The sequence below is a fragment of the Schistocerca gregaria genome, chromosome 1 (assembly GCF_023897955.1).
Source record: "Schistocerca gregaria isolate iqSchGreg1 chromosome 1, iqSchGreg1.2, whole genome shotgun sequence".
NCBI classification, from domain to species: Eukaryota; Metazoa; Arthropoda; class Insecta; order Orthoptera; family Acrididae; genus Schistocerca; species Schistocerca gregaria.
In genome coordinates this window covers 591,261,636-591,286,819 of record NC_064920.1, presented here as the reverse complement: position 1 = coordinate 591,286,819, position 25,184 = coordinate 591,261,636, and positions in this window count along the sequence as shown.

Below are 25,184 nucleotides of genomic sequence, written 5' to 3'. Positions count from 1 at the left end.
TTCCCACGATCTCAATAGGTGATTCAATGCAGCTGGTGGTCACAAGTGATCTGCCCCCCCCCCCCCTCCACACACACACACTGGCCTAACACACGACCAAAGCACCCTCAGCAGACCGAGGTCATTCTCTGTACTGTTGTACAAAGGCTGGGTCGGTTGCCCTCGGCACAAAGCCATTACTGTTTCTGGACCCGACCTGGTTCCTTGCTTGCTTTCTACAGCCATCTCCGGACTCTTGAATTATAAGAACATTTCATATGGCGAAACATACACAGATATAGACATACAAATACAGAGCAAGTGCACTGCAACTGTAGAATGTGTGAATGGAGTTGACTGGATGCATTCGAGTATGGTGCTATACTATGCCACCCGACCAGAAAATAGTGCATCTACACTAGGTGTTGGCAGGTGTACATTATTTACAATCAATTTTAGGACGTGGAACGAGAAGCGATGTCATGACCGCATGGATAGAAGTGAAGTGAAGTCGATAAAGTTACGAAAAATGACGGAAAATATGTATAAATTAAGGGGAAAATATAGCGAAATGAGGGGAAATGAAGAAAATACTTGCGTGACTTCTTGTTGGTGCAGAACAATTCTTATACATGGGAACGAGTAAGCGACAGCAAAAGGAAAACGAGAAAACGTTGATATGGGTGCATAGGAAACCAACCATACTTTCTCCGGACACTGCGAGAGGGCTGTACAAGCAATGATCACACGCACGGCACAGCGGACACACCAGGAACCGCGGTGTTGGCCGTCGAATGGCGCTAGCTGCGCAGCATTTGTGCACCGCCGCCGTCAGTGTCAGCCAGTTTGCCGTGGCATACGGAGCTCCATCGCAGTCTTTAACACTGGTAGCATGCCGCGACAGCGTGGACGTCAACCGTATGTGCAGTTGACGGACTTTGAGCGAGGGCGTATAGTGGGCATGCGGGAGGCCGGCTGGACGTACCGCCGAATTGCTCAACACGTGGGGCGTGAGGTCTCCACAGTACATCGATGTTGTCGCCAGTGGTCGGCGGAAGGTGCACGTGCCCGTCGACCTGGGACCGGACCGCAGCGACGCACGGATGCACGCCAAGACTGTAGGATCCTATGCAGTGCCGTAAGGGACCGCACCGCCACTTCCCAGCAAATTAGGGACACTGTTGCTCCTGGGGTATCGGCGAGGACTATTCGCAACCGTCTCCATGAAGCTGGGCTACGGTCCCGCACACCGTTAGGCCGTCTTCCGCTCACGCCCCAACATCGTGCAGCCCGCCTCCAGTGGTGTCGCGACAGGCGTGAATGGAGGGACGAATGCAGACGTGTCGTCTTCAGCGATGAGAGTCGCTTCTGCCTTGGTGCCAATGATGGTCGTATGCGTGTTTGGCGCCGTGCAGGTGAGCGCCACAAACAGGACTGCATACGACCGAGGCACACAGGGCCAACACCCAGCATCATGGTGTGGGGAGCGATCTCTTACACTGGCCGTACACCTCTGGTGATCGTCGAGGGGACACTGAATAGTGCACAGTACATCCAAAACCGTCATCGAACCCATCGTTCTACCATTCCTAGACCGGCAAGGGAACTTGCTGTTCCAACAGGACAATGCACGTCCGCATGTATCCCGTGCCACCCAATGTGCTCTAGAAGGTGTAAGTCAACTACCCTGGCCAGCAAGATCTCCGGATCTGTCCCCCATTGAGCATGTTTGGGACTGGATGAAGCATCGTCTCACGCGGTCTGCACGTCCAGCACGAACGCTGGTCCAACTGAGGCGCCAGGTGGAAGTGGCATGGCAAGCCGTTCCACAGGATTACATCCAGCATCTCCACGATCGTCTCCATGGGAGAATAGCAGCCCGCATTGCTACGAAAGGTGGATATACACTGTACTAGTGCCGACATTGTGCATGCTCTGTTGCCTGTGTCTATGTGCCTGTGGTTCTGTCAGTGTGATCATGTGATGTATCTGACCCCAGGAATGTGTCAATAAAGTTTCCACTTCCTGGGACAATGAATTCACGGTGTTTTTATTTCAATTTCCAGGAGTGTATGTCACCTCCTGTAATTTGTCTTCACTCCTCGATTCTTCTGAATATTATTCTTGTCAGCAACTACATAAGCTGTTAAGCTGAGTGCGCTAGTTTCGGAAAGTCTGATGCTATATCACCAGTCTGGCACACTGTTCACACCAACATGAATAGTCGTTTTGTTGCCATTTCCCCGAACGATTTCAGAAATTAGGGAGAAATGTTATCTATCCCTTCTCCTCCATTTGATCTAAATCATCGAAAGCTCTTCTAATTTGTAATACTAATACTGGATCCCTTGTGTCTTTCATGTCCACTCCTGTTTCTTCTTCTGTCACGTCATGAGACAAGTCTTCGACCTTACAGAGGCCCTCAGTCTACTCTTTAGACCTATCTGCTCTCTCCTCTGCATTTAACAGTGGAATTCTCATTGCAGTGTAAATGTTCCCGCCGTTAGTTTTATTTCATCGAAGGTTGTTTTGACAATTCTATATGTAGAGTCAGACTTTCCGACAATCCTTTCTTTTACAATTTCTCAACGTCTTTCATTCAATCATTTCGCCTAAGCTTCCATGCAGTTCCTGTTCTTTTCGTTCCCTTGTGAGTTGTGTTTCCACACTGAAGATCCAAAGAAACTGGTACACCTGTCAAATGTCGTGTGGGGCACACGCGAGCACAGAGAAGTGCCGCAACACGACGTGGCGTGGAGGTGAGTGCCACCATGAATCGTGCAGGACTGTCCTTAAATCCGTGTGAGTACGGGTGGGTGGAGATCTCTTCTTAACAGCACATTGAAAGGCATCCCAGTTATGCTCAATAATTTTCACGTCTGGGGCGTTTGGTGGCCAGCAGAAGAGTGTTCCTGGAGCCACTCAGTAGCAATTATGGATTTATGGGGTGTTGCATTGTCCTGCTGGAATTGTCCAAGTACATCGAAATGCCTAATGGGCATCAATGGATGCAGATGATCAGCAGAATGCCTATGTACATGTCAGCTGTCAGAGTCTATCTAGACGTACCAGGGGTCTCATATCACTCCATCTGCACACGCCACTCACCATTACAGAGTTTCTACCAGCTTGAACAGTCTCCTGCTGACACGTAGGGTCCATCGAATCATGAGGTTGTCTCCATACCCGTACACGTCCATCTGCTCGATACAATTTGAAACGAGACTCGTCCAACCAGGCGACATGTTTCCAGTCACCAACAGTCCAATGTAAGTTTTTAGTGGGCCAGTTGATGCATAAAGTTATGTGTCGTGCAGTCCTCAAGGGTGGACGAGTAGAACTAGCCGTGCTGCGTCTCGCGTTGGTGCTGTTTGTTGGGGACTCGGGAGGAACCAGGTCCCCGCAGTGCAAGAACAAGCCGGGACCGCTGGCGGCTTGTATGGAATGCCGGATCGATGTTCTGTGGTCACGGGGGTGCACGACCTTGTCGTAAACAGGATCCTGAAAGCTTGAGTGCATATGGATTCAAGTAGTTCAACCTCCATCATTGTGAGATCTTACGATTCTCCAGTGACATGGGTTCGTGTTGCTGCTCGCAGTGTTGCCGAGGTGAAGGGCAGCAAGTGGAGTGCTTGGGGAAGGCGGATCTGTCCTGGACTTCTAATTACTATTTATTGCATTCAGTTTTTACTGTTGTTAAGTTTCACAAGCGGTAGTTTTCCTGCCTTGTGGCCGCTATCGCTCCAGTTACCTGCCCTGGGGGTTAGTGTATGTAACGGCTGTGTACGTTTCCTCGCCTTGCCGCTGCTGTCCGGTGAGGCGTGTAGTTTTGACAGCTTCCTTGATTGTAGGTTGGTTGGCGATTCTTCTACTGTGGTGGTACTGGTTCCTTTCTTGTTCCCGGCACTCTAAGCACAGTATTCTGTGGATGGAGTCCAGACCGCCGGTTCTGGCTTTGGCGTATTTTTACATCTTTTCATTTGGTTTATTGAACGTCAGGTAGCTTCAGCAAGATTATCATTAGTCTTTCGTTAGACTGCCACTAGTCTGAATTACCGTTTTGTGGAGTGAATGCAACTCTTGGCTGCCTATCTCATCTCTCGCGAAAGTGTTTTTTGCCGGACTTACTCAGAGGTCGATTCCTGGTGCACCGTCTGTGACTGGCCCATGTATTTTATTATTGTATTTGCTCTTTTATTGTATGCTTCTAAAATTTTTATATAATTGCCATTATTGGCGTAAAGTAGGTTTCAATGGTTGTGCTACCAAGTTTACTATAATTGTGTCTTATCCGTTCGGTGGTCAATTGCCTGTCTTTTTAAATTAACTTTTGCTATTTCATTGCTGTTTTACAGCATGTTTGTTAACATTTTTTATAATTGCCGTTCTTGGCGTTAAAGGCCTTCAGCCGTGACTGTGGTTACTTGCCTTAAAATTCTAATTGCGATCACATTGGCTTGTTTTTAAAACATTATTTGCTGTGACTGTATTTTATGGTCATTTGGTAAATTGTAACGCACTAAAAGCACTATTAATTAGACAGTTGTTTATTCTTTCATTAATAAGGTGTGATATGTTTATTTACTGCTGAGTCTGAAATTTTCGTTTAGTGTGTAATTGCAAAAGCTAACCAATAGTAAGTGATTGCGGTCCCGTCCACAATTGTAACCGAATCCTGCCTTCCTTGACTACCAGGTTTCATGGACCTTTGGTTCCGAATGCCCATATCGATGATATTTTGTTGAATGGTTTGCACGCTGGTGCTTGTCGATGGCCCATATTAAAATCTGCAGCAATGTGCAGAATAGTTGCACTTCTGTCACGTTGAACGATTAACCTCAGTCGTTGTTGGTCCCGTTCTTGCAGGATTTTTTCCCTGACGCAGCGATGTCGGAGTTTTGATGTTTTACCTGACTCCTGATATTCACGGTAGACTCGTGAAATGGTGGTACGGGAAATCCCCAACTCATTGTTACCTCGGAGATGCTGTGTCCCATCGCTCGTGCGCCGACTATAACTCCACGTTGAAACTCACTTAAATCTTGATAATCTACCATTGTAACAGCAGTAAACGATCTAACAACTGTGCCAGACACTTGTTGTGCTATATAAGCGTTTCTGACTACAGCGTCGTATACTGCCTGTTTACATATTTCTGTATTTCAGTACGCATGCCTATACCAGTTTCTTTGGCGCTTCAGTGTATATTCCTGAATTTCCCTGAACATTGTAGTACTTCCTTCTTTGGTCAATCAGTCGAAGTATTTGCATGGTTTCTTGGGAGTTACCTTCTTTGTACCTATGTTTTTCTTTGCAGCTTCTGTTGGTGCCCTCTTTAGGGACGTCCATTTCTCTTTAACTGAACTGCTCACTGAACTTTCCGCTGTCGCAGTATCTACAGTCTAAGAGAACTTGAAGTATATCTATTCACGCCTTAGTATTTCCGTATCCTAGTCCTTTGCACACTGAATCTTGCTGTGTAGTCTCTTAAACTACAGCCTACGCTTCATCTTTTCTAAGTTGTAATCCAAATCTATATTTTCTCCTGGGTATCCCTTGAAATCCAAAATCTAATTTCAAAAAAATGTTCAAATGTGTGTGAAATCGTATGGGACTTAACTGCTAAGGTCATCAGTCCCTAAGCTAACACACTACTTAACCTAAATTATTCTAAGAACAAACACACACACCCATGTCCGAGGGAGGACACGAACCTCCGCCGGGACCAGCCGCACAGTCCATGACTGCAGCGCCTAGACCGCTCGGCTAATCCCGCGCGGCCGGCCTGAGTGGCTGTGCGGTTCTAGGCGCTACATTCTGGAACCGCGAGACCGTCGCGATCGCAGGTTCGAATCCTGCCTCGGGCATGAATGTGTGTGGTGTCCTTAGGTTAGTTAGGTTTAAGTAGTTCTAAGTTCTAGGGGACTAATGATCTCAGAAGTTAAGTCCCATAGTGCTCAGAGCCATTTGAACCATTTTTTTAATCTCACGCGCTATCTACACTCCTGGAAATGGAAAAAAGAACACATTGACACCGGTGTGTCAGACCCACCATACTTGCTCCGGACACTGCGAGAGGGCTGTACAAGCAATGATCACACGCACGGCACAGCGAACACACCAGGAACCGCGGTGTTGGCCGTCGAATGGCGCTAGCTGCGCAGCATTTGTGCACCGTCGCCGTCAGTGTCAGCCAGTTTGCCGTGGCATACGGAGCTCCATCGCAGTCTTTAACACTGGTAGCATGCCGCGACAGCGTGGACGTGAACCGTATGTGCAGTTGACGGACTTTGAGCGAGGGCGTATAGTGGGCATGCGGGAGGCCGGGTGGACGTACCGCCGAATTGCTCAACACGTGGGACGTGAGGTCTCCACAGTACATCGATGTTGTCGCCAGTGGTCGGCGGAAGGTGCACGTGCCCGTCGACCTGGGACCGGACCGCAGCGACGCACGGATGCACGCCAATACCGTACCGCCACTTCCCAGCAAATTAGGGACACTGTTGCTCCTGGGGTATCGGCGAGGACCATTCGCAACCGTCTCCATGAAGCTGGGCTACGGTCCCGCACACCGTTAGGCCGTCTTCCGCTCACGCCCCAACATCGTGCAGCCCGCCTCCAGTGGTGTCGCGACAGGCGTGAATGGAGGGACGAATGCAGACGTGTCGTCTTCAGCGATGAGAGTCGCTTCTGCCTTGGTGCCAATGATGGTCGTATGCGTGTTTGGCGCCGTGCAGGTGAGCGCCACAAACAGGACTGCATACGACCGAGGCACACAGGGCCAACACCCGGCATCATGGTGTGGGGAGCGATCTCCTACACTGGCCGTACACCTCTGGTGATCGTCGAGGGGCACTCAATAGTGCACGGTACATCCAAACCGTCATCGAACCCATCGTTCTACCATTCCTAGACCGGCAAGGGAACTTGCTGTTCCAACAGGACAATGCACGTCCGCATGTATCCCGTGCCACCCAACGTGCTCTAGAAGGTGTAAGTCAACTACCCTGCCCAGCAAGATCTCCGGATCTGTCCCCCATTGAGCATGTTTGGGACTGGATGAAGCGTCGTCTCACGCGGTCTGCACGTCCAGCACGAACGCTGGTCCAACTGAGGCGCCAGGTGGAAATGGCATGGCAAGCCGTTCCACAGGACTACATCCAGCATCTCTACGATCGTCTCCATGGGAGAATAGCAGCCCGCATTGCTGCGAAAGGTGGATATACACTGTACTAGTGCCGACATTGTGCATGCTCTGTTGCCTGTGTCTATGTGCCTGTGGTTCTGTCAGTGTGATCATGTGATGTATCTGACCCCAGGAATGTGTCAATAAAGTTTCCCCTTCCTGGGACAATGAATTCACGGTGTTCTTATTTCAATTTCCAGGAGTGTAATTTCGGACTCTGCCTGACCATGACGTAATTTTGCTGGAATCTTCCTGTATCCCCTGGGATTTTCCAAGTATACCGCCTCTTCTTGTGATTCTTGAACAGATTATTCTCTGTTACTGTCTGAAACCTACTGCAGGACTCAGGTAGTCTTTCTCCTCTCCCATTCGTAGTACCAAGCCCACATTCTCCCGTAACCCTTCCTTCTACTCCAACCACTGTTACCGCTATTTAGTGATGCTGGCCTGATGTTGGTTATAATGATCTTAACTTGAACTACGGCACGCACTGTGGCTAATTACTACAGGATAACAGTGAATCACTTAAAAAAGGTAAAAGAGCAGTTAAATGGCGAAAGTGTTGCCGTTTACACAAGCCTAATTAGATGGTCGCTGAGAGAAGGGACTCGTCGTCTAGAGCGGCTCTCATTGAGGAGAGCCGCTTTCGAGGCGACTGCAGCGCGGTGCGGTGGGGTGGAGTGCTCCCGCGGCCCGGCAGCTCCTGGCACGGCCGCCGCCAAAACCCGTCCCTCGCGCCCTCCTCTGCCGCGCTCGGCGCTTTCCTCCGAGCGGGGCGACGCGTCACGTCACCGGAGACGTGGAAGCGCGCCCACGTGTGCAACCCGACACCGCTGCGCCACGCGCTCGCTTGTTCTCGGAGAAACCTGCCCTCCGCAATTTCCGTTTCCCTTTTCTTTCTCCTTTCGGCGCAAACTTGTTTCCTTTCAGGCATGCACCTCGTTTCATAACTCGCAAAACTGGTTCACGGGTGCATTCACTTCACGTCGTTTCGCTTCGGTTGACGTTTCGTGAATAGTACCGCTAGTACGTGACACTTTTCTTTCTTTATTTTATTTTACTTATCTGAGTCCAGATAACAGGAAACACACTACAATTAAAGTACAGTTAACATTAACCAGGGTACAGGTACTAGTCTTTCGCGTTTTTATAGTTTTAAACAACGATATTATTTGGAATAAATGTAATCGTTGGTACAAGGATAGTTGTGGAAACGAAGAAAAAATCCTTAAAAATTAACCGAACGACTTGAAATAATGATCATGAATTTATGATACACCCTTCTCCATACATTTCCATGAGTCCATAAACGTGTTTTGCCTTCGGAACGTTTGTCCCGGCTTGTACGATGGTTACAGATCAGGAACTGTCAGTAGGGCCACATGACCTATAACTGTAACTCGACAGATATGTGCACGTGCAGAAAGCAAATTCGAAGGTAATAGCAACAGATAAGTCACAGTTCAAAGCGACAATCACAATTATCTTTATCATTTCGGAAAGCATTTTCCTTTAGAAAAGTCAATTCGTACGACAGGCAGAAATAGTGAACTACAGCAATGGCGACGTTTATTACCTGTGACACTGTTGTATACAAATTATCCGGTTAATAAGTTCTCTAAAACAAATAAAATGGTATTTGCAATAAGATAATATGAAAAGGGATCTCTTATTTACTTATTTATTAAACGTGAAGTTCCGAAGGACCAAATTCAGGAGCAAATCTCCAGGTTCATGGAACGTGTCAGTTCATGAAATTACAACATAAAAGTAATAACAGATAAAAATAAAATGTTTATGAACCCAAAAAAAGTCAAGTCACAAGCAAACGAAGTCAACAATATAACATCAGAACCTGCTTAATTTTTCAAGTAACTCCTCAACAGAATAGAATTAGTAGCCCATGAGGAAACGCTTCAGTTTCGATTTAAAAGCACTTGGATTAATGCTAAGATTTTCTAATTACTTTGGTAGCTTAGTGAAAATGGGTGCAGCAGTATACTGCAAACCTTTCTGCACAACAGTTAAGGAGGTCCGATCTAACTGCAGGTTGGATTTCTGCGGAGTATTAACTGAGTGAAAGCTGCTTATTCTTAGGAATAAGCTGATATTATTAACAAAAAACGACAGAAAAGAATATAAGACAGAGAGAGGCCAATATTTATACACTCCTGGAAATTGAAATAAGAACACCGTGAATTCATTGTCCCAGGAAGGGGAAACTTTATTGACACATTCCTGGGGTCAGATACATCACATGATCACACTGACAGAACCACAGGCACATAGACACAGGCAACAGAGCATGCACAATGTCGGCACTAGTACAGTGTATATCCACCTTTCGCAGCAATGCATGCTGCTATTCTCCCATGGAGACGATCGTAGAGATGCTGGATGTAGTCCTGTGGAACGGCTTGCCATGCCATTTCCACCTGGCGCCTCAGTTGGACCAGCGTTCGTGCTGGACGTGCAGACCACGTGAGACGACTCTTCATCCAGTCCCAAACATGCTCAATGGGGGACAGATCCGGAGAGCTTGCTGGGCAGGGTAGTTGACTTACACCTTCTAGAGCACGTTGGGTGGCACGGGATACATGCGGACGTGCATTGTCCTGTTGGAACAGCAAGTTCCCTTGCCGGTCTAGGAATGGTAGAACGATGGGTTCGATGACGGTTTGGATGTACCGTGCACTATTGAATGCCCCTCGACGATCACCAGAGGTGTACGGCCAGTGTAGGAGATCCCTCCCCACACCATGATGCCGGATGTTGGCCCTGTGTGCCTCGGTCGTATGCAGTCCTGATTGTGGCGCTCACCTGCACGGCGCCAAACACGCATACGACCATCATTGGCACCAAGGCAGAAGCGACTCTCATCGCTGAAGACGACACGTCTGCATTCGTCCCTCCATTCACGCCTGTCGCGACACCACTGGAGGCGGGCTGCACGATGTTGGGGCGTGAGCGGAAGACGGCCTAACGGTGTGCGGGACCGTAGCCCAGCTTCATGGAGACGGTTGCGAATGGTCCTCGCCGATACCCCAGGAGCAACAGTGTCCCTAATTTGCTGGGAAGTGGCGGTGCGGTCCCTTACGGCACTGCGTAGGATCCTACGGTATTGGCGTGCATCCGTGCGTCGCTGCGGTCCGGTCCCAGGTCGACGGGCACGTGCACCTTCCGCCGACCACTGGCGACAACATCGATGTACTGTGGAGACCTCACGCCCCACGTGTTGAGCAATTCGGCGGTACGTCCACCCGGCCTCCCGCATGCCCACTATACGCCCTCGCTCAAAGTCCGTCAACTGCACATACGGTTCACGTCCACGCTGTCGCGGCATGCTACCAGTGTTAAAGACTGCGATGGAGCTCCGTATGCCACGGCAAACTGGCTGACACTGACGGCGGTGGTGCACAAATGCTGCGCAGCTAGCGCCATTCGACGGCCAACACCGCGGTTCCTGGTGTGTCCGCTGTGCCGTGCGTGTGATCATTGCTTGTACAGCCCTCTCGCAATGTCCGGAGCAAGTATGGTGGGTCTGACACACCGGTGTCAATGTGTTCTTTTTTCCATTTCCAGGAGTGTATATGCCCCTCTGTCTTGCTCTCTCTCTCGATATATATATATATATATAGAGAGAGAGAGAGAGAGGCCAATGCCAAAATGCCCCAACTAGTCAACGGGGATCGACAAGTGGTTAGCGAAGTTACACCACTTATTGAAAGAAGAGAGCACGTTTCTGACCAAAAAAATCTTTTTAGAGTTGGAAGAGTAACCCCGAAATATAATACCATACGACATAAGCGCCTCGCGTGATTAGCCGAGCGGTCTCAGGTGCTGCAGTCATGGACTGTGCGGCTGGTACCGGCGATGATTCGAGTCCTCCCTCGGGCATGGGTATGTGTGTTTGTCCTTAGGATAATTTAGGTTAAGTAATGTGTAAGCTTAGGGACTGATGATCTCAGCAGTTAAGTCCCATAAAATTTCACACACATTTGGACATTTTTGGACGACATAAGCGAATGAAAAAAAGCAAAGTAGACTAATTTTCGTGTCAAACGTTCAATTACTTCAGATACCGTTAGAATAGTAAAAAAATAGCATTGTTAAGTCTTTGAACAAGATTCTGAACTTGGGCTTTCCACGACAGTTTACTTATACATCAGAACATCTAGAAATTTGAGCTGTTCAGTTGCACTAATCATATGCCCATTCTGTGAAATTAAAACGTCGGGTTTTGTGAATTGTGTGTTAGAAACTGTAAAAACTGAGTCTCATTGTGATTTAGCGTTAGTTTATTTTCAACAAACCATGAAATTATGCAATGAACTGAACTATTTGAAAACGAGCCAATGTTGCACACAACTGCCTTTACTACCAGGCCGGTGTCAACGGCAAACAGAAATATTTTAGAGTTGCCTGTAATACTAGAGGGCATGTCATGTATATAGATAAGGAACAGGAGTGGCCCCATCACTGACCCCTGGGGCACCAATCATTTGACCTTACCGCACTCGGAGCCCACATCACAGCCATTCTCAACACTGTGATAATGACCTTTCTCTGTCTGTTGTTAAAGTAAGAGGTGAACCAATTGTGAGCTACTCCCCGCCTTCTGTAAAGGTTAAACTTCTGGAGCAATACTTTGTGATCAACACAATCAAACGCCTTCGTTAAATCAAAAAATATGCGTAGCGTTCGTGATTAATAAGTTAGCTTCCTAAAAAATCCATGTGAAGTCCTGTAATCTGCTTCCTTTCAATCCCTTTCTCGATGTGCTGGGCTAATATAAGTATCTGACTTGTTAATGACTGACCTGTTCTGAAACCTGACGCTTCTTTAACGGTCTTCCTGTCGGATAACTCAGGAATTCGATTCAAACCCATTCTTTCTGCAACTTCAAACAAATGGCGCAGAAATTATACAGGTATGAAGGTGTTGGAATAATTCGGTTCTTGGCCTGGTTTCAACTGTGCTACGATGTTTTCACTTGCGCCAGCTCTTTGAGACCATTATTCCGACGACACAAGTGTTCATCATGTTAAGAATGCAATTGATAGTTACGGTAGGAATCCAATTGATAGTTACAGGACAGAAGTTCTTCATTGGCTCTGAGCTCATGTCATCCAGGCCTGTAGCTTTGTTACTTTTAATCTCATGAATAGTATTTTTCAGTTCTTAAGCAGTGAATAGAGTGCCAAAATGATCATTCTCCGCTTCACATCATTCGAGTTTTGTTAATTTTCCTGTTTCTGACAACAATGTTAGATATTCTAGTAGATTATCTAATTTATAAACAATTGTCTTAGTACATGTCTTAACACATATTGACCTTCAAATAAAGGAGTATTAGAAAGAGAACCGCATGTTCTACGCGACATGATGAGGACCGCTAAATCCACGATCTCAGCTCGATTTTTGTTGCATTTGGGAAAAGCGCGATTCAAACCCCCACCTAGTCTCCTTAAGTCACTGCAGCAGAATCTCCGGATGGCTCCTTGTATGAATAGAGAGAAAGACAAGAAGGTTCGTGGCGTATTTCCTGCTTCAGTCTCGTCCAGTTCAATTTCGTGTTTCGCCACTAGTGATATCGCTGACTAGGTAAATTTTAACCCTCCTGACTTCTAGCAGTCTACGACATTTCCACGTCCGTCGCTTTGTTGCAATCGTGTGTCTGCCCTTAGAGCCTGCACTCAGTAGTGATTTCTCCCAGCAGTAAAAAAAAAAAAAATGGTTCAAACGGCTCTGAGCACTATGGGACTCAACTGCTGTGGTCATTAGTCCCCTAGAACTTAGAACTACTTAAACCTAACTGACCTAAGGACATCACAACATCCATGCCTGAGGCAGGATTCGAACCTGCGACCGTAGCAGTCACACGGTTCTGGACTGCGCGCCTAGAACCGCGAGACCACCGCGGCCCGCCCAGCAGTACAAGCGACAGCACTGTGGGTGCACTCTTCTTCGAAATAAAATAAAAATAAAAAAATCCGCAGACCGCAAAACTAGGACACAGCTGAAGGTCCATATAAACAGTTCCAGTGAGATACTGCTAAGAACAGTTAGCTGAGATGAGTCAACGAAAGAGAACTGCGGTTGGAGCTTAATGTTAGGGGCGGGAAATGCACGCATGTCATTCATCTGCATTGCAAGTCAACGAGAGTAGCAAGGACGGCAATTTTGTGAAAGAGAGCTGCTCTTTGTATTTGTGTGTTGAAGTTTCTAGTCTCGACGTTTGCAAAAAAAAGGTTCCGTCTACTTATACGAACAGGAGGAGACGAAATAGTGCGCGGGGTGTCTATATTTTTTGAGCGCTCTGTTAAGAACAGGAGGAATGGCATTGTGCCGGAACAACTTTATGAAATTCCAGTGTTTATGTAAAGAGATCTGTTCACAGCGGTGTTTGATGAAAACACAGCAGAGGCTATAAATAGGGGTGGCATCTACTTCTTGGGGAGGAAGGCGCTTCGTCGGAGTGCTCGGCCGAAAAAGGACGTCTTTGATGCATGCTCTGTCGCTTATGATGTTGTGGGCCCCTGTAAAGCTACAATACTAAGTGCTGTCGTGTTTAGTGACGGTTTACTACGTCGGGGCAGCTCCAGGGTCATTTTCGCAGTCCAGCAGCTGATGTAGCGCCAGCCATTAATGATGACGATGGCTGACGAGTAAGCCATCGAAGCGCTAGCAGTTTGTGTCTATGTTGTCTTGACGATAGTACATGAATCGCTGACTGCTGCAGCGTTAGGGATTAGTATCGTTCCCCTGAAAATTCACTTAAATTTTAGTGGGATTTTGGTCTCTGATTACGATGAGGTATAATCCAGAAAATGTTCTTGCTGTGTGTTAATGTGTGAGTCCGCACGGAGAATAGAGGCTAACGCGAGCTATGGTGTCATTTCTCGATTATTACCGAAAGGTGCAAAATCTTATACCGCCTTAATAGGGCAGTATTTAGATGGTTTGAGTCTATCTGAAGTGGTGCCAGGCAGAAATGTATTTCGATACTGTTTTCTTTTTTTCCACTTATCTATTGTTTTATGAACCCGCTGTGTTTCCAACGAAATTTTAGTTTTTTAAGTGGTAGCTTTGTTGTTAACGACATACAGAAAAAAAAAATCTTCCAATTACAGCAGTTTATATCCCCTTATCAGCCCTCTCGTGAAAGGGGTGGTAGGCCGGATAAGTGGATGTAGGAAGGAATCCCAACTGCAATCGGCGTGAAAATCTGCAGCTACATCTATAATTCACAATCCACCTTGCAGTTTGTGACAGAGGGTACTTGGGTACCAGCGTCACTTCCCACATTTCCTGCTCCAGTCACCAATGGCAGGTGGAAAGAACCATTGCTGGTAAGCCTTCATGTGGAAGCGGAACTCTCTAATTTTACATTATCTTTTCCCAAGATATACTTGGGAGGAAGCACAGTGTTGGATGACTCTTCTAGGAATGCACGCTCTCGGGACTTTTAACATTGGGCCACACCGGGATGCAGAACGCCTCTCTTGCAACGTATGTCACTGGAGTTGTCTGGCCATTTCCGCGTCGCTTTCGCGCTTACTAAATGAACTTGTAACGAAATGTGCTGCTCTTCTTTAGATCTTCTCTATTTCTTCTATCAGTCCTATCTGGTGCGGATCATAAACTGATGAGGAATATTCAAGTATATTTCGAACGAATGTTTCGTCAGTTACAATCTTCGTTGATGACCTACATTCCTGAGGATTGTTCCGATGAATCTCAGTCTAGCATACCCCACACCCACCGTTAATTTTATGTGGTCTGCAGTCTATATCTACATCTACATCCATACTCCGCAAGCCACCTGACGGCGTGTACTCATAAAATAATGTGTCTTTCTAGGTACATGCAATACGTTACATTTGTTTGTACTGGGGTTCCACCGCCGCTTCCTGCCCCAAGCATCGATCTCTGGACGTCTTACTGCATTTCGCTACAGAATTCTGTCTTTGCTACTTCTCTTTATGCAACAGCATCATCCGCAAAAAGCATATTACATTATCTACTCACCACGTCGCACACATATCTTAATTATGGTGACGTACCAGACTGCAATTTCAATAAAAAAGACATGTTGGAGACATTGCATTAAATGAAAAGAGGACAAAAAGGTATTTTTAGCTTGTTGTTGTTGTGGTGTCCGTCCTGAGACTGGTTTGATGCAGCTCTCCATGCTACTCTATCCTGTGCAAGCTTCTTCATCTCCCAGTACCTACTGCAACCTACATCCTTCTGAATCTGCTTAGTGTAGTCATCTCTTGGTCTCCCTCTACGATTTTTACCCTCCACGCTCCCCTCCAATACTAAATTGGTGATACCTTGATACCTCAGAACATGTCCTACCAACCGATCCCTTCTTCTCGTCAAATTGTGCCACAAACTTCTCTTCTCCCCAATCCTATTCAATACCTCCTCGTTATGTGATCTACCCATCTAATCTTCAGCATTCTTCTGTAGCACCACATTTCGAAAGCTTCTATTCTCTTCTTGTCCAAACTATTTATCGTCCATGTTTCGCTTCCATACATGGCTACATTCCATACAAATACTTTCAGAAATGTCTTCCTGACACTTAAATCTATACTCGATGTTAACAAATTTCTCTTCTCCAGAAACGCTTTCCTTGCCATAGCCAGTCTACATTTTATATCCGCTCTACTTCGACCATCATCATTTATTTTGCTCCCCAAATAACAAAACTCCTTTACTACTTTAAGTGTCTCATTTCCTAATCTAATTCTCTCAGCATCACCCGACTTAATTCGACTACATTCCATTATCCTCGTTTTGCTTTTGTTGATGTTCATCTTATATCCTCCTTTCAAGACACTATCCATTCCGTTCAACTGCTCTTCCAAGTCCTTTGCTGTCTCTGACAGAATTATGATGTCATCGGCGAACCTCAAAGTATTTATTTCTTCTCCGTGGATTTTAATACCTACTCCGAATTTTTCTTTTGTTTCCTTCACTGCTTGCTCAATATACAGATTGAGTAACATCGGGGAGAGACTACAACCCTGTCTCACTCCCTTCCCAACCACTGCCTCCCTGTCATGTCCCTCGACTCTAATAACTGCCATCTGGTTTCTATACAAATTGTAAATAGCCTTTCGCTCCCTGTATTTTACCCCTGCAGCCTTCAGAATTTGAAAGAGAGTATTCCAGTCAACCTTGTCAAAAGCTTTCTCTAAGTCTACAAATGCTAGAAACGTAGGTTTGCCCTTCCTTAATCTAGCTTCTAAGATAAGTCGTAGGGTCACTATAGCCTCACGTGTTCCAACATTTCTGCGGAATCCAAACTGATCTTTCCCGAGGTCGGCTTCTACTAGTTTTTCCATTCGTCTGTAAGGAATTCGCGTTAGTATTTTGCAACTGTGACTTATTAAACTGATAGTTCGGCAATTTTCACATTTGTCAACAGGTGCTTTCTTTGGGATTGGAATTATTATATTCTTTTCGAAGACTGAGGGTATTTCACCTGTCTCATACATCTTGCTCACGAGATGGTAGAGTTTTGTCACGACTGGCTCTCTCAAGGCCGTCAGTAGTTCCAATGGAATGTTGTCTACTCCGGGGGCCTTGTTTCGACTCAGGTCTTTCAGTGCTCTGTCAAATTCTTCACGCAGTATCGTATCTCCCATTTCATCTTCCAGTTTTCTTTCTCCTGATAACGACATCCTCTTGAGTAGCCCCCGCCCGGAGATCCGAATGGGGGACTATTTTACCTCCGGAATATTTTACGCAAGAGAACGCCATCATCATTCAATCATACAGTAAAGCTGCATGCCCTCGGGAAAGATTACAGGCGTAGTTTCGCCTTTCTTTCAGTCGTTCGCAGTACAAGCACAGCAAGGCCATTTTGAAGTAACTCACTGCCAGACTGAGACATTGTCTCCTTGCTCCCTTCTGTGTACGAGGGTCACTCCAAAAGATTCAAAATTGGTTCAAATGGCTCTGAGCTCTATGGGACTTAACATCTGTGGTCATCAGTCCCCTAGAACTTAGAACTACTTAAACCTAACTAACCTAAGGACATCACACACATCCATGCCCGACTCAGGAGTCGAACCTGCGACCGTAGCGGCCACGCGGTTCCAAACTGAAGCGCCTAGGATCGTACGGCCACACCGACCGGCACACTCCAAAAGAAATGCCCACTATTTATTTATAAATCCATCTTTTATTCTACAGGTTTGAAAGTTTTACAGTGTGTAGATACATCCCTCTCAACTGCCTAACGCCATCTTGGAACCGGCGCCTGTATACCCGCACGGTAAAATTCTGGACCAATCTGTCGGAGCCACTGTTTGGCAGCGCGCACAAGGGAGTCATCATCTTCAAACCTTGTTCCACGAAGAGGGTCTTTCAGTTTCCCAAACGGATGATAATCACATGGAGCCAGGTCAGGACTGTAAGGCCGGTGTTTCAGTGTTGTCACATATGCATCAGAATTTATGGTGGTTCCACTTGGCATGATGTCCACAAGGAATAGTCCTTCGGAATCGAAAAACACTGCAGCCATAACTTTTCCAGTAGAAGGTGTGCTTTTGAATTTTTTTCTTGGGTGAATTTGCATGATGCCACTCCATTGATTGCCTCTTCGTCTCCGGTGAAAAATGATGGAGCCATGTTTCATCACCTGTCATAATTCTTCCAAGAAATTCATCTCCACCATTCTCGTACTGTTCCAGAAGTACGCTGCATACCGTTTTTCTTATTTATTTGTGAGCCACTGTCAACATCCTAGGAACCCACCTGGCACAAACCTTTTTCAACGCCAACACTTTCAGTATTCTGCAAACACTTCCTCCCCCCAACGTAGCGTGATAATTCGTTCACTGTGATGCGTCTCTCAGCAGTCACCAATTCGTTAGCTGTCTGCACATTGTCTGGAGTGTGTGCAATACGAGGCCTGCCGCAGCGAGGACAATCCTCAATATTGCCGTGCCCGCTTTCATCACGTAACCTGCTTGCCCACTGACTAACTGTACTGCGATCGACAGCAGCATCTCCATACACCTTTTTCAACCTCTTGTAGATGTTTTCCACTGTCTCGTTTTCACAGCACAGGAATTCTATGACAGCACGTTGCTTCTGACGAACGTCAAGTGTAGCAGCCATCTTGAAGACATGCTGTGGCGGCGCCACTCACGGGAACAGGTTGAACGAAGTTTGAAAACAAGCGGGAAGGATGTATATACACACTGTATAACTTTCGCACATGCAGAATGAAAACTGTATTTTTACAAAAATAGTGTGCATTTCTTTTGGAATGACCCTCGTACCTTTGTAGATAGCGAAGTTTCGTGTTCAAAACAGCTTCTCAATAATGCTAAGCTTCGACGAGTTTTGTGTAGTGTCCTGTCAGAATTAAGAATTTCGAGGTAATCATCAAAGAAGATGGACAACATCTTAATGGGCAAAACTTGTAAATTCCAGCGCCAGCGTGGCCCGCCGGCTGGGGCTGTGGTAGGGTATCCGTGTCTTCGGCCAGAGGCAGCGGGCCTTCTCTCGTCCGTGCTGGCTGGGCCGATAACGGACGCTGGTGCTGTGTGTGCGTGACTGCGAGAGCAATTACTAGTCACGGGCACGATAGCCGCTCTCCGGAACGACTAGCAGATGCGTCGGCCACCGACAAATTTACGGTACTTGGCCTCTCAATGAACTCAGTCGTGAAATACTTCCCAGCGACTAAGACGAGTTCCAAACCAGCTCAGCTGACGTTTGTAGTTGCCCAAGTATCTTATTTTGTTGTACAGTGCGGCAAAAGACTTAAGAAAAACCAAGACACTTTCTAAGGCTTTGTCAACCAAGGACGCCGCTCTATAATGGAAAATCGTGCATGATGTTTAAAATCATAATAAAAATAGGCCTCCGGTATATAGAAAGATACGCAGTATAACTACATACAGGAATTGAGATGGAACAGTAAGCGCAGAATACTAAGAAAAGATCATCAGATGAGCAAGAGCGTAACGAGGGTATGCAATCTTCTTTCCTGACCTGCCACCTGTATACTGAGTAAGCAATGAAGAAAGTGAAAGAAAGGTTCATAAACCGGATTAGAAACCATGGGGAAAGGTGTCAATGATAAGATTCGCTGGTAACACTCGAACTGTTTGTGAAACCAGAGATGAACTATAAAACCTGTTCAATGTACTCAACAGCCTACTGATCACAGAATGTGGAGTCACAACAAACCAAAACTTTACGAAATTAGTGAGAAGTAGCAGAAATAGAATTAACGACGAGTTAATAGCAAAATTGGGGGTCGCATAGTGGACACAGTAAAGTAATTCTTCTACAACGGAAGCAAGGTAACGTATGACAGAGGTAACAAGAAAGACGCAACAAACAGACATGAAGAAACGAGCATTTCCTTCCTTGGCAATTATGAACTAGCAGAGCCGGCCGGAGTGCCCGAGCGGTTCTAGGCGCTACAGTCTGGAACTGTGGGACCGCTACGGTCGCAGGTTCGAATCCTGCCTCGGGCATGGATGTTTGTGATGTTCTTAAGTTAGTTGGGTTTAAGTAGTTCTAGGTTCTAGAGGACTGATGACCTCAGAAGTTAAGTCCCATAGCGCTCAGAGCCATTTGCACTGCAGAAAACGGAAAAGAAAAGATCGAAGCGTCTGAGATGCAGTATTAGAGAAGGATACTAAAAATTAAGTGAACTAATGGCGTAGGAAATGAGAAGGTTCTCGCAGAGTCGGTGAGGAAAGAAATGAGCGAAACGAAACTAAGTGTGATTAGACGAAGGGAACATATGTTACGTTTGGTAGACATCGAGGAATAGCTCCATCGTATCAGAATTAGCTGTAGGGGACAGATAGGAATACATACTACACAACATTTTTGAGAACGTTGGATAAAAGTGATAGTCTGAAGTGAGGAAACTGGCAAAGGAGACAGAACTGCGGCGGGGCGTCTGAAGCCAGCCAGAAGACAGAAGACTAAAAACACCGAAAAAAGATGCGCCATGTGCATCAGTAAGTTGTTGAATGGTCTACTTGAGCCACACTAGAACAAGCTAGAAACTATTTTCCTCGAGGTAATGTTTACCTTCCGAAATGGTTTTTCCGAAAACAGACACTGATTGTGTCTTCCCAATGCCTTCCCAATGCCGGTAATGTTTACCTTCCGAAATGGTTTTTCCGAAAACAAACACTGATTGTGTCTTCCCAATGCCTTCCCAATGCCCGTGGTTCTAGGCGCTACAGTCTGGAACCGCGCGACCGCTACGGTCGCAGGATCGAATCCTGCCTCGGGCAAGGATGTGTTAGTTGGGTTTAAGTAGTTCTAGGTTCAAGGGGACTGGTGACCTCAGAAGCTAAGTCCCATAGTGCTCAGAGCAATTTGAACCATTTTTTTCCTTCCCAATGACGTATTACTCCATGTTGCTCTCTTTGAAAGGTAGCAAAATTGAATAAGTGGGATTTTAAACAAGTCCAGCTGGCTGCTGCGCTGGAACGAGCTTTTTTTTCGTAGCCCAGCATCTGCAAAGACCATGGAGTTGGATTCGATTTATTGTCAGACAAAAACAGACTCTGACCAATGCTGTACAAGATCAATAAATTTCGGTTGGACAACCTTATTGGAATCTAGTCATAAAACACCTGGGACGTCTAGCATCAATGCAAATTTCATACACTACTGGCCATTAAAAGTGCTACACCAAAAAGAAATGCAGATGACAAACGGGTATTCATTGAACAAATATATTGAACTAGAACTGACATGTGATAATATTTTCACGCAATTTGGGTGCTTAGATCCTGAGAAAACAGGACTCAGAACAACCACCTCTGGCCGTAATAACGGCCTTAATATGCCTGGGCATTGAGTCAAACAGAGCTTGGATGGCGTGTACAGGTACAGCTGGCCATGTAGCTTCAACACGATACCAAAGTTCATCAGGAGTAGTGACTGGCGTATTGTGACGAGCCAGTTGCTCGGCCACCATTGACCAGACGTTTTCAGTTGGTGAGAGATCTGGAGAATGTGCTGGCCAGGGCAGCAGTAGAACATTTTCTGTATCCAGAAAGGCCCGTACAGGACCTGCAACATGCGGTCGTGCATTATCCTGCTGAATTGTAGGGTTTCGTAGGGATCAAACGAAGGGTAGAGCCACGGGTCGTAGCATGTCTGAAATGTAACGTCCACTGTTCAAAGTGCCGTCACTGCGAACAAGACTGACCGAGACGTGTAACTAATGACACCCCATACCATCACGCTGGGTGATACGCCAGTATGGCGATGACTATTACACGTTTACAATGTGCGTTCACCGCGATGACGCCAAAAACGGATGCGACCATCATGATGCTGTAAACAGAACCTGGATTCATGCGAAAAAATGACGTCTTGCCATTCGTGCACGCAGGTTCGTCGTTGAGTACACTAACGCAGGCGCTCCTACCTGTGATGCAGCGTCAAGGGTAACCGCAGTCATGGTCTCCGAGCTGATAGTCCATGCTGCTGCAAACGTCGTCGAATTGTTCGTGCAGATGGTTGTTGTCTTGCAAATGTCCCCATCTGTTGACTCGGGGATGGAGACGGAGCTGCACGATCCGTTACAGCCATGCGGATAAGATGGCTGTCATCTCGACTGCTAGTGATACGAGGCAGTTGGGATCGAGCACAGCGTTCCATATTACCCTCCCGACCCCACCGATTCCATATTCTGCTAACAGTCTTTGGATCTCGACCAACGTGAGCAGCGATGTCGCGATACGATAAACCCCAATCGCGATAGGCTACAATTCTACCTCTATCAAAGTCGGAAACGTGATGGCACGCATTTCTCCTCCTTACACAAGGCGTCATAGCAACGTTTCACCAGGCAACGCCATTCAGCTGCTGTTTGTGCATGCGAAATCGGTTGGAAATTTTCCTCATGTGAGCACGTTGTAGGTGTCGCCACCGGCGCCAACCTTGTGTGAATGCTCTGAAAAGCTAATTATTTGCATATCACAGCATCTTCTTCCTGCCGGTTAAATTTCGCGTCTGTACCACGTCATCTTCGTGGTGTAGCAATTTTAATGGCGAGTAGTGTAATAATGAAAATGTGAAAATTTCTCAGTTATGCAGACTACTCCGGGGACGAATTCACGTAGACCAGGTTAGGGATGTGTATGCTAGTAGTACGCCATCTTGTGTCCCAGTATAAAGTGCAATGCATTTCAGACTTGCAACTCCATTTTCCAGGGCTACGTGAGGGTCACATTTGCTTCAGTTTACAAGTCACTTAATAATAGCAGTTTGGCATTAGAAATGATGAAACAGTGGTGAAATACTAACCAAGCCATTTCAAAACAAATGCAATAAAACACAAGTACAAATACGAGTAAAATGATAAACTCAAAATGGAGAAATGTGTCAGAAATGTTTCATAATAATTAAGTATCGTATAAATAACGTCATTCAGCTAAAGTAATTTTTTGCTGATAGTAAATAGTTATAAATGGCTAATTATTGATTTAAAAAATTAATATATGTTCTCCAATTAGTGATTATTTACATCAAATGACTTTTGTTACAGTATTACACCAATGCTGATTTCAAACTTTAAGTTACGTAACAAGTTGTCTAATACATACATTAGTTACTGTATTATCATTTCACATGAAAATTGATCGACAGCTCTATGGGCTCAATATAGAAATCGTCAATGTCAAATTGCTGAATGAAATAAGGTATTAATATATGTTTTCAAGCGAGTGGTTCTTTGGAGTGAATGACTTATCGCAGTATTGAACCGAAGCCGATTTCGAATCTTCAGTTTTTAGCTAACTGCCTGTGAGCCGGGGTAAAAATTGTTGTTTTGAAGAGCGCGTCGCAGCGCGTTGTGTGAAGCAGTCGCCCTGCGTTTCTGCCCGTGGCGCCGCTGTGGCAATCGCAGCTTTGGTGTCTCCCTCTGCTGGGAAAGGGGAAAGGTTGCTTGTTCACGTGCTTTTAAGGAGCGCTATGAGTTTGCCAGAAGGTCAGTCTGGGTCAGTCTCTCGGCCCCAGCTTGCTAGTCTGTCTCTCGCCCGCACTTGTTAGGCAGTTAGTGTCTGTCTGTCGTTCGGAGTGCTAGCAAGGTTAATATTTTAATTGTTAGTGTTTTGCACCATTTCCATCCCTCCTACGGGGGGTGTACAGTTTGTGTGCTTGTGGAAATTGTTAAAACTCTTAGTTTAAAGTGATCTGGTGTGTTGCAGATTTGCACCAGTGTAATCTTTCAGAGGCTATTGTGAGCAGTCGTAGCTACGGCCGTGTCAAAAGGGAGTGGCAAGGTTCTCTGCCCGAAAGCTCATACAGTCAAAACTTGATTATTTCTGCCTCTGAACAAATTGTAGCTCTGATATTTAGAGGGGGCTTTCTGGTTATAATTTTAAATCTGTTTTTTTTTTTTTTTGCTTTTAGGTACTATTAAAGTGAATAAAATTCCCATTTGTTAAAAGGAATTTGGTTATGATTTCATCAGTTACTCCCTGGCAACTACTTCTATGCTTACTTAGTGTGATTAAATGTGTTAATGTTCTTGATGAATCGCTAGTAAATAAAATAAGTTCTTAAAAATATTCCTAGAAAAAAATTAAGTTTCAGCCTAGTTCATACATCAATTACTAAAATGATTCCACAAGTCATTAGATCATAACAATACGGCCTCAGTGTAGAAAGATCAGAATACTAATCCACATAGTAATGAAGACGATCAACAGCACCGATTCCAAATAAATTTTTCTCAGAATTTATTGAAACAAAAGCAATCAAAACGATATTACTATCGTCCATGGATGTTACACTCTACCTAATCGTTCTTGTACAAGGAATAGTTATAAAGTTTTAATCATCACCTGTAAAAACAAAGTTACATTGTTATTTTCTCTTGTTTGCAAATACGGATCTGCAGTCCTCGAACGCACCATAGTATAGGAGTGCCGAAAAAAAACGTCACAGCCCACTCATAAAGTGTAATATCGTGAGGTAATTCGTTTTTGACGTTCACGGGGGAACAAAGCTGCCGAGTTGGTGGGAACGTAGTTAGGTGACCACGATTCCATTGTTGTCAAACCAGGGCTTAATTTCGGCCAGAACGCGCCGGAACGGTGTTCTGCCATCTCCCACTGAACAAGTCGGCACTGACAGTGGGGCATGGGGCGACGTACTGTCTGTGTGTGTGTGTGTGTGTATGTGTGAGTACATACACTAAGACTTACGGTTGGGAGGGGAGGAGGGAGATTGTATGGTTGGAGAGATGCATCCTGGCACGCACGATCTTAGAAATTAAGCGCTGGGTGAAACCAAGAACAAAGTGGCAGATCATTTCTCTGGGAAGAACCGAAAAGCAATCACAATCGAGACGATGTTTAAAATAGTGAAAAATCAGCCATAGATCAGTTTCCAACACCTTCCACGACACCTGGAACACGGAAAAAATCGCTGGCCACTGGAGTCTGCTGTACGGCAATACTTCAGCTCATTCTGCACAAGTGCACGAGACCCATTTACACAGGCTGTCTTTTTTTCTCACCCCCGTACTCACTTGCTCTCCTGACATGGCAACTAGTCAGCCAGTGACTTCTTACTCATTGCCTGGGTGAAGAAACCATTGGTAGACAGGCATTTCCATATTGACAATGAAGAAATCTTTGAGATTATATCTTTTTGCCTTGGAACCTCATGTACTGTATTCATGTTTTAGGTGGGCTCTCCCCACGCCAAACGGAGCCTTGTTGCTCACGAAGTGTCGTTATTTGTAAACATCGGCTGATTCGCAAATGTATCAGCACACGTCTCACGTCTTTCGAAACCTTGTGCTGAAGGCAGCCATAAGAGACTGCACATTTGTCTTCCAATGCAGTACCGCAAATCTCCCGCTTCCAACATTTTCATAAATACTAATGGGTCACAGTAACACACGTTACAACATAATGTATATAAAAAGTATGCATATATACCGTATAATAGTATTTACGATTAGGTTTCAAACAAAATTATGCACCTTTCTGTC